Below are 10,344 nucleotides of genomic sequence, written 5' to 3'. Positions count from 1 at the left end.
ACTGTCACTTCCTTGGAAAATGAAGAAATATCTCAAAGATAAGAACTGTCCTATGGCAAGGAGTGAATATGCTATTAAAGGAGCAGATGCTGGGTGATCATGGTGTGAGCCTCTGGCAGTTTGAATGCCCACCTTGTACGAACAGGATAGAAACTACTCATTTCTGTTATCAATGTACACCGTGTTTTTCATGATGTTTGAGCAACCAAGAGAGATGTGCCACCACTGGGGACATGGGGATGAGCCATCTGCTGATTCCCAGCAGCCTGCTGAGGGACAGGCACAAAAACCAGCAGAAGTGTTGGGAGTGCTAGGGCAGCCTGCACCACACAGTCTGACACAGCTGCTTATGGCAGGTATTATGCCAGGATGGGCTGTGTGATTTGAGGGACACATAGTGAATTAATTTTTTGATGTGCAATGGAGAGTATGATGGATATATTCTGGGGGGAAAACTAGATGACAGATGGATGTCTGAGACAACTTGTGGCTGCCCACCACCACCATATTGTAATCACTGTCCCTCAACAACCCATTCTCTCCAAGATTTCTAGGGATTTGCATAGGAAAGGTCCCTTGAGCCCTTACAGGAACAGAGCAGATCTGTGTATGCTCATCCACTCTGTGAGCAAACACCAGCTGGGTGAAAAGTTCAGGAGAATTTTTCCAAAGGAGCTGGAAATTGTTCAAGCAGAGATAAGCCACAGCTTTTACAAATGACAAAAAGCTGTGATCCCAGCCAAGTTACGACCCTTCAGCAAACCAGGCATGAACTGGTTTGGCTGTTTTCAGAATCTAACTGCAATATCCAAATAGTGTATTACAAAAACTTGCATTCAAGAAGTTTGCAATCCTTTTTTCTACAAACTCTTCTGGTTTGGAAGCCCAGTTACTGGTTATTCAGAAATCCTTTTCTAATTACAGCATATTTCTTTTTAGCAGGAAGATATTGTCACCATAGCTATGCTGAATGCTTCACTACTGCTCTCACATCAGGGAAAGCTGATTTATTCATTTGAAATGTGTTTTGTTGCATTACATTCTTGCAAAAGCTTGCCTTTTTATTTAACAAAACTTATTACGAAGTATTGACGTGGGAAGATATTTTGGCTGCTCTCTCTCCTCTTTTTACTTCTTCAGTTCTCCACTGTGCTGCCAGGTCATGCTCTCAAAATTAGTGAGTTATTTCACAGCAAAATTCCTTTTGCCCTTGCCAATGTACTGTCATTTTCCAACACAGTGAGGAAAGAAAGTGAATTTTTGGAGACTCTGAAAAACACTTGAAAATTAATGGATTCAGTGAACCCTGACCCTGCCTCTGAAGGTAATTTGTCATTCTGTTCATCTGAGTATCAGTGAGGTCCTGGCTCTCTGATGATTTGCATCACCTTCCTCCAGCCAATTCTGATGCCTTTGCCTGGAAAGTAATTGTGTCACTGAAACAGTTTTTTCCCTGAGCACATGCTAAGGGGAGCTAGCCACCATCTGCAAAGAGCATGAGGCTCTGTGAGGGACTGGAACACTTCCAGGCACCACAGATTCTGGGCAGGAAGGTTCAAGTGTGAACAAACAGGTGGGTACATGGACTGTGAGGTTCTTGCTGGAGGAAGACAAGCATGGCTGCTCCAGCAAACAGCAACACTTAGGGTTTGTAGGAGGCATGTTTCACCCAGAAAATGGGTTTAACATCCCTTGGCAGCACTTTGGTGAGCTGTCAGCGTGACTCAAGCTGTGTGTTCCATCTCAGGAGGACACCAGTGAGGCTGGTGCAAGTTAGTAGGGCAGGGCAAATCTGGGTAGGGTGTTATCCGGATTCCTGTAAAGAACATCCATATCAAACACCTTGTAATACAGAACTGCAGATAGGAGGCATGATCCCAGACTTCTATGCACAAGAGGAAAGCAAACAGGAATATCCATCTGCTTAAGCCATATTAACAGACTGAACCGTGGCAGGTGTTCAATAAAACATGGGCCAGCAGCTGAGCTGGTGTGAGTCCATGTATATTAGCATCACTGAGATCAGTGTTCCTGACCTATTGACTGTACAGATTCTGCTGAGTGTACTTTGAAGATTTTAATGGGAACAGGATGGTAAAGAAAGACAAATATCTACATAAAGTCTTTCTAAATAAAAGCTAGGCTTCCAAGGAACCACAAAAATGAAGACCTGTAAAATCGCACCCTGTAGTTAGGTTTCCTCAGTCTGCAGAGAGGATCCATTTTCCCTAAAAAACTTAGATATCAGGAGAAAATTCATGCTGTCCTAAAAGCTTAAATCATCTGGGGTGATGGTCCTTCAGATATACATCTGACTCCTTTAGCTATCCCTAAAATTTTAAAAGGCTGAAGGCACGTGAGATAATTCCCATGCTAAGAGTGAAACTGTATGCAGCACCTTAGTGGATTTAGGCAGAGGATGAGCATGCAGCTTGTCAATATTTTATCATTCTGGCATCTCAAGATGGTTAGCTGTCAGTGTCTGGTCAGCAGGAGCCCCTCCTTTAGAGAGGTTTCCTCTCTAAAAGCTGCATTTTCTGTGGAAAATGTCTTGTGCTGGCAAACAGGGACAGAAAAAGCAGAGAAGCAGTTTCAGCATCATTTTTCAACACGCAGCCAGACCTGGGATGCCAATGACATAAGAAAGACTTCCCAAGTCTTAAACCCACAGATCCCAGAGATGTGCTGTATGTTGCCTGGGGTATTTGATGAACTGGTTTCTGATCCACAGTCCTTCCAGCAGGTCTATGGGGAACAACAGATGGCAGATCTTCCAACAAACAAAAGCACAAGGACCTGTCTGGCATGTGGATGAACACCCAACAACCAACCCACATACAGCAACAGGGACATTTTGATGCTGTCGGTCAGCTCCTATTATTCTGACTCTTCTGCCTTACAGAAGAGGAAGAAACCCCTTTGTACAAAGAGACAGTTGTTTTAAGCCAACAGGGAGCACACACCACCATACCACAAGCCTAGGTGAGCGTCTGCCAATGCCAAAGTAGCTGATGTCATAACAGGGAATGATCCACTCAAACTAGGATCATGTTGCTGGCAAGAAACTTCAACCAAATAGGGCAGGATTGACCAGAAGCCTCTCCCTGACTTCCTGAGGGATTTCATATGCAGAGGAAAAACACTAGGAAATACACTAGGAGCACTTAATGCATCTTTGGCTATCCTGTTCTGCTAAATTGAATGCAGAAAGCAGCCACCATTCACCAGAGATTCTCAGTGCTTTCTTTCAGAGCCTGAGGCATGGGTAAGGGCTTTTTGGGGGAGTGGGGGTTTTGTGGGAGGGAGGTGCATTCTGTCATCTGCTTAGGCAAATCAAGATATCACAGGGAGTCACAGGGTAATCTCTCTTTTCATTCTAAGGAAGGACACCTGTAAATTATAAGAAAGGAAAAGCAAGAGTCAACAATATCAGGAACTTATGCTTTATTAACAGCCAGTCCCATAATGATAAGAACTCCCTCCTTTCAAAGCCTCTGAAGTGGAAAGCTTTCACTTCATTCCCCATCTGCCTCATCAGTTCCACAAGATGTTCCCAAGGCCTGGTCATTCAATCATATTGTACAGAGAACAGACCAGTCCAGGTCGAAGTGGGGTTGTTTGTAGTTGAGAACATTCAGAAGCTGAATCTCTGCTGTTAATATAAGCTTGTCCTTGGACACCCCAACCACACCAGAGCCATGTACCAGTCTGGTGTGGGTACCCTGGCGAACAGCAGCACTGCCTCATTCATACCCAGGGCTCCAACAGCTTTTGGCTGCTTCAGTCACATAAGAGGAAGGGGGGCTCAGTTTTCATTCTCCCAGTTGCACCTCGACCAGAGGCACATGGTCTCCCTGGAGAATCTCTTTGGCTTGGTCCCTCCAGCTCTGTGGGACAGATCTGTAACAGCACAAAGGTCTGGGCGACATGAAGGTTATGAAGATTTGCCAGTCTGCCCGAAGTCACACAAAAAATCTGATGCAGTACCTTTCCACATGGTTGTTGGACTATATGATCTTCAGAGGTCCCTTCCAACCCTAAATACTCTGTAATTCTGTGATTAATATAAGCAGAATCTGGGTCTACCTTGCTGTAATCACAGCTCAACCTGATGCACCAACCAGTTCCTTTTGTTGTAAATTTTAAAACTAATTACCATGGCTAAATCTGCACTTCAATGTGAGCAGAAGCAATAGTCAAATCAATCCTATTTATGCTTACAAGATTTTATCACCTGAAGGATTTGACTAAGGGAATTAGCCTATAGGGGGGTGAGAACAGCATTTGGGGGTCTCTGAACAACTCATGAACTGAATTGCCTGGCTAACAATTAAGTCGTTGACGATCCCTTTGGAGGTAATTACCTTCCACTGCCTAATAAGACAACACTTGACAGGATTATTTACCACCTCATTACACCTATTTGTCTAATTCAGCTGCTCCGTTTTCCACATTAAGCACTATTACAAAACATCCACTTTGTGTCATTGGTCGTCTAAACGACATCCATAGGCTTCCAGCAATGGTGTGGAAGGATGACAATACCAAATAACCTCTAATCAAACACAACTATCAAGGTACATAAGGCTACATTTTGGCCAATCACCACAGTCACTGCTGGACCTCTGAGAGTATTCGTAACAGATTTAACTGTACCCAGGAGGGATTTGCCTTGCAAACTGGAAGGGAAATGAATGCCTGAGCCACTGCTTTTATGATCAATGAGTATCTTATAGAGTCATTTTCCCACCTTGAGGATAAAAAAGTGATTTTTAAATCAAGATAATAACTCAAAATCTTGAGGGCTTGAAAATGCATGCCAAAGAAAGCTTGATGTCACTGGAAAAATATTTTGGTTTGATGTCATTGCATTTGTCAAAAATATTAGCTTAAATTAATTAAAAGCCATATTGAGCTATAAATATCATATTTTGGGTTAAAAATATCACTAGATTGTTTAAAATTGAAACACTTGTCGAGGCAAATATTCTCCTGGAAAGAACTTCAGTTTTGACAAGTATTATTTTTTTTAGCTATTCGTTTATTCAAATTCTAAATGTATACATCTTCTGTAAATTGCTAATGACCTTCACCAAAGAATCACTCTCAAATTCTCCATATACAGAAAAAAAGCACCTACAGAACCTATCTGGGGAACATTTCAGAACAAAATCTGTTTTACCTTATTTACAGTATGTGCTTGGAGATATTAATGTGCACAAAAGGCACAGACATTTATCTTAGTAATGTGGCTGTACCTTTTGATCAATCACAGTTTATATTCAAAGCTTATAACAAGTAAACTATGTGCACTTCCTAAAAATCCCAGCAGCCAATATTTCTATTTCTGTTTCTATCTAATTTACATTCATTTTACATTGACTAATTAGTTTCCACTCAAGGATTAGAAGGCTGTAGGCTGGTTAGGTTATAAGTGTAAACACACCATGTAGCAGTATGCTGATCCCTGCTTTTGATCAGAAGTTTTGAGCAAAGCCACTGCCTTGAAAAAAGGCCAATCTGTCAACTTTTTTTATTCACACGTGCTAAGTTTCATTCCGGCTCAGGAGATATTCAGAAAGAATAATTGTTTCTTTCCAGATGTTTGATGACTTCCACATATATTTTGGGACTGCGAGGCAAGTACTTAATGCTGCAAATGTTATATTGTTATTTCATGGCTAGAGCAGAAAAGTTGTTTGGTGTCTTAAGATGAGTAATTGTATTAAGGCAGAGCTTCATTTGCATTTAAACAATTTTTTTTACATACTTCAGGTATTTATTGCAAATTTACAATAGCTGAAGCGTTTACATTATGCTGTTTTCACTGAACTCCTGCCAAACTCCTGCAGCCAGTCCTGGGGATGGAATTCATAGAGTTTGGCTCTGAGTGCCACAGACTTTTACATTTGATCCAGGAAAATGCTTCCGGCCAGATATTTGACAAAAACATAACAAAATTATTAATAAGGCCAGCAAAATGAATGGACTGTTAACTGAATAGTGGCCTTGGGGGTTAAGCAAGGAAAACAGAGGCTGTATTTGGGCTCTGAAACTTCAATATGAGGTAAATTAGCACAATTCAGTTTTTCCTTGTGTCAGACTGGCAAGTCATCACTCACCTTCACAGATGTGCTGTGAAGTCGATTGCTCAAGATAATTTTTCTAGTCCTAAGAAGCCCCAAATGTTGTTAATGATTATTCCCACAGTACTGTCAATCACCATAAATCTAAGTCATGAACTAGGCCAGACCAAGACAAGATTCCCGGTATTCCTGAATTCAGAACCTCGTAATTAGGGTAACTTATCATACATCCTTCATCAAATTAGTTAGATCCAGATTGCAAGAGATATTTTGGTACTTCAGGATATAAATGACTAAAGTCAATATTGAAAATGGAACTGTGAAGTTACTCAACACAAGGCTGAATGAAGAAAAACCATCTCAATTCTGAACTTTGCCTAGCAGAAAAATTGCAGTCTATCCACTTGGGGGAAAAAAATAAAGAAAAAGAAAAGAGAGAAATAATATATGCAAAGTGCTTTGAGAGTTTAATGCAGATATACAATGTATCACCTATTAGAGTCATCACAGAGTAATACCTAAATAGAATAGACATTTATTTGGCTGAGAGCTACCTGAGACAAATGTCTGAGAGAGAATTCAGGGCACAGACAGACATACAGAGAAAAATAGAGGGGTATCTTTTCCTTTTGGTGAACTTATGAAGGATACTTATCCTGCAACAGAGAGAATCATTATAGCAGCTGGAAATTTTATACTGGCCCTGGGTCCACATGTTGTGGCTTTTGTCACCTGCAGATGCCACCTCTGAATGGTGATGGTGAATCTGCAACAGCCTGAGGAGCCAAACCTCAAATGCAAAGGCATCAGTATTTAGACCAGGACAGAGAAGGCATTCCCAAGTCACACTCTGAAAACAGTTTTACTTCTCCTTGAAAACTTCCACAGGACATGGTCATTGCCCAGTCAATATCCAAGTTATCCTGTTTAATAAAGAAAATAACTTCCTTTATTCCAGAATCAATTAATTTTTCATCTTCCTTGGCCCATGGAAATGCCATATGTATTACAAAACTTATCGTGACTTCATTAAGGAGAAGATCATAAGTTACTCTGTTTGCCTGGGGCAAGGTTAGATTGTTTAATGAAGAAAGAAAATATTTTGTGGTTTAGAACCTCTCTGACAGAGTTTGCACTGTGCATACCATAATTTATAGACTTTGTGGAAAGAGATGGTAAGCATCATTCCAGAAATGTGAAATGAGACAAATCAATGGAAATGAGAAAACCAATAGCCCATATAGGTGTCAGTAAACTGCTTGATTACCTTGGCTTTGTTTTAATGAGATTATCTAATGAACAGCCTTTATCTTTAATAGCCTACTAAACAACCAATGATTATGAACCGGGTTGTTTTGGGATTCTTTAACTGGTTATTTCAAATGAAATGCTCCATTTCCTTGCTTTAAAAACATGGTGCAGTTTTGCTCTGATATCTGCACCATCAATGATGGCACCAGCTTTGGGCCACAGTGGCTCACATCTACTGCTTGAATGGGTCTCTTAAGAGTATGAAACTCAATAACAGATGGCATAAAACTTCAATGCAATTTCAGGGAAAATACTGCCCATTATTGATCACAGCATCATTGCTGTCTGGTTTAGCTCAGTTCATTTCACAAGTATAAATAATAACCTCTATCACTCTCTTGCTGCCCTTTCAATCAGTTACACAACAGGGCCACCCAGACATGGCTGCATTATCTTACTTCCCAAATAGCAAAGTCATGGCAGAGAGGTCTTGTCCTGCCTGTACACAGGATCAGTCTTCACTGCACTCGTGCCACAGAAGCCCACGAGCTCTGAGCACACATGGTTATGAGGCACTGCCTATCCCCCATGGGATGCAGCACAAGTCCTCGAGGTCCTTGGAGATCTGCCAGCTGGAAGTAGCCCAGCAAGGAGCATGCAGACAAGAGACTGGAGTGTGCTGCACTCTTGCAACCACCCCCTGGGGAGAGCAGGCACCAGGGTTTAGCTGGGGAGGGCCAGCTGGGAGTTGGGACCAGCCCCACTGGCTCTGTGGCAGCATGGGCACTCCCTGGGGCAAGTCCTGCTGTTTTCTGGTGCTTTGCTCTGCAGCAGATTTAAAAAGAAAAAAAATCCTATTTGCAGTAAAACCTTTGGCCTTTCAAAAGGCTTGCAGATGCTCCATGAAAGGCAGTGCTTGGTAGCTGAATCTGTCACCACTTCTAAGGGGATCTTTTGGCCTCTTGGGAACTAATCTGATGACCTGAGATCCATAATTGCTGCTCCCTGAAGCTCCAGTAGATAACCCTATACATAAATCACCATAGCAATCCAAACATCAGAAAAGCACTGCTTTTTTTTTTTTTTTCCCCGCCTGCCTAACAGCTTTTCCAGTTTCCAAGCATGACATTCAGAGAAGAGGAAGATGAAGGTCAGGACAGACTAGCAGGAAAAGAGTGGTTTTGCAGAGACTTTGACCAAAAAGTTCTCACTACTAAGCTAAACAACACAAAGAGAATTGCATTTGTGCATTTAAAGTATTAAATATTACAGCTGATGTCTCACTGGGAGCGGCAAGGACTGCTATGGTTCCCCTAAAGTTGCTTAAAATTATGTGTTCCTTCACAAAAAGCCAGGAAGCTCATTTGACTGATGGAGAGAAGAGAACCCAGGTTGTCCCCTCCTGTAAGACAGAGGCAGGAATTGCTCCATTGCTGCAGTGGGAATTGTGCTGCCATGGCAGCAGCTGCAAAGAGCAAAACCAGCAATAGCACATCTGGCTGATCACTGCACAGATTTACTTTTCTTATTAGGGAAAACCCTTCTCAGGTACATCTAAAAGCATCAGAAAGCCCTTTCTCCAGGTCCTTGTGGTGCTCAGCTGCTGCTCTAGCCTCCAGGAAGCAATGGCATTGGCATCTGCTACCATCACACTCTTTTACTCAGTTCACTGAATTCAAGGAGTCCAAACACACATCAATTCGCAGCTCCAGAATTCCTTCCATTAGGCATGTACGTGTCAGATGCTCTGAAGTTTCAATCTCCTGTGTATTATATTTGACTCAAGCTGCCATGGGCTGATAAGGACCTCAACAGTTGAGCAAATGTTCATGCAAAACATTAAATTCTGTTTTAAGAGATCATTTCCAGAATAATTCTGTCATTTCTGAGTGGCCAAAACCATTAGAAGATTCCAGTGTTTGAAACCTTGTTTAATATGAGTTGCCAATTCCTGAAATGTAAACCACCTGGATTAATTTTAACCACATTCATTTCAAGAATGTGGAGCTGATTGGTTGCTAAATCACTAAATCAAGTGCAATTCATAAATAAGTGGTAACAAGTGTTCCTGGCTACTTTGATCAGGATGACAGAGAAAAATAGAGGCAAACCTGCTTTTTTTCAGGTTTTTTTTTCCCTAAGGGCTTGTGTTTTGCATGGAAAGCACATATTTACTCTGTTTACAGTTTGTTCACTGTCCCAAACTTCATGTAGTCCAAGTAATCTCTTTTGTTAGTCTGAACAGGCATATTCAATCTAATTCAATGCATGGAGAAAAAGAATACAATTAAAAGAGTAAGAAGGATACAGACAATCTTTCCACGTCAGGAGAGCACTTCCTGAGCTGCAAGGAAGTTTATGCATCCAAGGCAAGTGTGAAGCAGAATCCCTATTGACAAACCAGCTGGCCAGAACTGCCCTTGGAAAGCCTGACTTTATGCCACGAGCTGATCTCCTCTGCTGTTGGGCTGTGTGCCTGTCTTTAAGCCAAACTATTGCAGTACCCAACTGCAGTGGATCCCACTGCCTTCTTTGTAGGGTGAACTTCTGGACAAACCAAGAAGGTAGGGGAACTAAGCACATAGTTCAATAGAGAAAAATAAACCCCTCATTCTATGCTTTTCCATGCTCTGGTGTTATTAATGCTTCCACGCTGAAGAGCTATTTGATTGCACACAGCCTGGGACTCTAGATGATTTGTTAAAGTCCCAGCTCTTCCATAGACTTCACACCCAATCCAATCCTTGAAAAATCTATTTGAAAGATCTTTAGGTACTGAAATTTCATTTATATAAACAACAGGAAAACATCAAAATAATTTGTGGTCATTATTGATCTTCAGTTGCCATCAGAGATGCAATTTTCCATCCTATCTTTTCAGAGTGTCCACAGTAAGGTGAGGGGCATGGCAGAGCCAACTGATGACCTCTGGAGGACTCTCCCAACCAGCATTTTGAATCTATGACAGTGTGAACTGGTCAGTTCTCTCCAAATTCAGACTGAAGAG

At 41.6% G+C, this 10,344-nt stretch overlaps 1 long non-coding RNA gene across 1 annotated transcript; it reads left to right on the top strand.

The window, feature by feature from the left end:
* The first annotated feature begins 2,866 nt into the window (after positions 1-2,866).
* On the top strand, positions 2,867-7,038 carry LOC135409641 (uncharacterized). Its single transcript, XR_010428294.1, has 2 exons — positions 2,867-3,265; positions 6,825-7,038. It is a non-coding gene; the product is annotated as an uncharacterized LOC135409641 (long non-coding RNA).
* Positions 7,039-10,344: the final 3,306 nt, after the last annotated feature.

Source organism: Pseudopipra pipra, chromosome 1, assembly GCF_036250125.1.
Source record: "Pseudopipra pipra isolate bDixPip1 chromosome 1, bDixPip1.hap1, whole genome shotgun sequence".
NCBI classification, from domain to species: Eukaryota; Metazoa; Chordata; class Aves; order Passeriformes; family Pipridae; genus Pseudopipra; species Pseudopipra pipra.
The sequence above is the reverse complement of the archived record's forward strand: the minus strand, read 5'-3'. Positions and strand labels throughout refer to the sequence as shown.